The following is a 2,786-nucleotide window of genomic DNA, read 5'->3' as shown; positions in this document are numbered from 1 at the left end:
AGGTGGTGGGTTTGGGCCCTGCGGGGCTGGGTTTGCTGCTGGTGGAGGCGCAAGATGGGCTGGTGGAAAGGCGAGGTCGGCATGGCCGGTGTCCCATCAGGCGCCGCTGACCGGTGCGCCTTAACTGCAGCATTGGGAGAACCGCGCTCGTCTTCAACCTTCGCAGCCGCGCGGACGGCTCCCTCCATGGAAGAATGAAGGTAGAGGACAGAGGTTCCCAGGCAAAGCCAACCCCGGACCGCTAGAACATGAGATATGTTTCTATTCGCGACAACAAAACGAAACACCTTTGGACGCACACGAGAAACGGACAGGCGACCCGGACAGACAGTGAGCAAGTAGTTAAGCATGTTCGTCACAAAAGCTAGGTTGTACCTAACGGACGAGGATCTAGGGGTGGCCCAGAGAGGAGCTCGAGAGGAGGGAGCAACGGCACCTGGGACTGCAGTGGAGTAGAAATCACGGAGGAGGCGATCCTGAAAACTGCACCCCGGCCGACGGGAAGCGCCAGCTCTCAGCTGCGCGCCGGCGCTGCGCTCGCCAGCAAGATGAGGCCGAGCTCGCGGCGCTGGGTGAGAGCCAGCAACAGGGGTCCTGGGAGTGGTGGCTGGGGGAGGGCGCGGGTGGGCGGCGGGAGGCAGGGCAGCGCCGGCGAGCCGGTCGGGCGGGTCGCCGCCGCCGTCGCCTCCCGAGCGCTCGCTAGACGCGAGCTTTCCCATCACACCCTCTTCGACTGTTCACGCATCTTGCCCTTCTTGTTCTACCTAGCTCGATCGGTAGTTGTCCAATGCAATCGGCGTGCTTGTACTACGTTGCTGCCATATATAAAGACTAGCCTGCTCGATCATCTCTCAAATCAATTCTCTCCCGACCTCGCCGATCAACAACTCACCATAGACGACATGGCGTGTTCTTCCATTTCTATGGTGGCGCTCCTTGCCATCCTGATCCTTGCTCTCGCCGCCGACTACTCTCCAGCAGCTGCGGTGCAACGCGACCCGCCCAAACTTTTCATCATCAACCTGGAGGGCCGCGACGGCGACAAGGCGTCCTTGGCAGTGCAGCCCGACCTGTTCCTCGCCGGGTTCGCCAACCGGACCAGCCACTGGCACGCCTTCCCCGGCTACGAGCATGTGATCCCCAACGCCACGCTCCTCCCGTTCGGCAACAGCTACCGCGACCTCATCGGCGGCCTGGCGAACCTGCCGAGCCTGCCCCTGGGCCGGGACCCCACGCAGCGCGCCGTCCACGCGCTCTCCGGCCACGACCCGGCCACCGCTGGCAGCGACGACGTCGAGGCGCTGAAGCGGGGGCTGGCGACGCTGACGTTGACCTAGTGCGAGGCCCTGCGGCTGACGCCAATCAAGGAGACGGTCTCCCGGGGGTGGGAGAGCGGCGACGCCCATCTCACCCCGGAGCACCTGGGGTACATCGAGCACTGGGACACCATGTGCTTCGAGCTCATCCGGGCCAACCGGATCGGCGAGTGGAGCGGGCCATTCACGGAGCTTCTCAGGACGAGGGCCAACATCCACAGCAAGGAGGACGCGCTCGCCGTCGTCGGTGTGATTATCAATCGCCCCTTGGATCAGCTGCTGATGGCTCACGCTCGCAGAGCCTGACCGACATACCTAATACTCGCCGTAGAGAAATCAACTTGACTGATCTATCGCCTGACCTACGTCGTTGGTTTGATTATATATGTTGGTGCTCACTGTTTTATTGTGATTCAACTTCAGTATCCTTAACATGAACAAAAGTTATGATATAATTCACCTACCGAATGGTTTGATTTCAGCTAAGGCACCTTTAGGTTTTCTGTTTTCTTATGTCAAAACCGATCAGATTACAGATGCTTTTGGCGTAACCTCTAAATTATTGTTGTTAAGTAACACTACCACAAAAGTAATTTGCAGGAACGCCCTAATTTTTTTTTAGCGACGGACCAAAATTTCACATGTTCTTACTGAGGAAGCAGATGTACTATAGCATTTGATCCACCCCTAAAAATATATTTTTAGGGCAGGCGACGCCATCATCCTCATCTACAAATGGGATTATTTCTAGAAACGGGTGAGGCGTCATCCATTCCTAAAAATTTTATTTTAGAGGTGGGTGACGGCATCACCGCTCCTAAAAATTCTAAATCCAGCTAGCGGGCTATTTGCAGCAAACACTTCCTATTTGCGCGGGACCATCCATCCGGCATGGCGCATCGGGCAGGCTGCAACAATTAAATGCAAGCGGCGCTGCTCAATCAACGGCACCATGCCTCATGTTACACAAATGACGGCAAATAAGTGATGAAAAACAGTTGATCAATAATAGAGTACGCAAGGATTTAACGTGGGAAACCCTCCCAAGGTGGAAGGAAAAAACCACAGGCGGAAGCCATCAAATCTTCACAATATCGAGTGCGGTTATAAAACGTCAGGAATTCACAATATCAACTCTGTACTAATTAATTGGATACATGGATCATCGATATATATAGTTCATCAATCTCATGTTTGGATATTGGTAAAATTTCATTAAAAAACTAGTTAAATAGCATTTGAGAGTCTCCAAGATTCATGCAGACCGGATAGACATTATTATTATTACGAAAAGCATGTAACAGATGCATTCACGTGCAGAAAAGAACAAAATTATTTTATTATAGTCACTTCATAAAACAGGCATTAGATTTAGCACGAACGAATTAAAATTGAAGTATGGCAAGGAGCTAGCACACACGCTCCATATCCCAAGTATAATGGCCGTAGGTTCCTGACTAATATATAGCC

At 53.4% G+C, this 2,786-nt stretch overlaps 1 pseudogene; it reads left to right on the top strand.

The window, feature by feature from the left end:
* Positions 1 to 902: 902 nt before the first annotated feature.
* Positions 903 to 1,622, top strand: LOC120643109 (annotated as a pseudogene).
* The last annotated feature ends 1,164 nt before the right edge of the window (positions 1,623 to 2,786 follow it).

This window comes from Panicum virgatum, chromosome 7K (genome assembly GCF_016808335.1).
Source record: "Panicum virgatum strain AP13 chromosome 7K, P.virgatum_v5, whole genome shotgun sequence".
NCBI classification, from domain to species: Eukaryota; Viridiplantae; Streptophyta; class Magnoliopsida; order Poales; family Poaceae; genus Panicum; species Panicum virgatum.
Note: the sequence above shows the minus strand (reverse complement) of the source record. Positions and strands in the feature narration are given on the sequence as shown.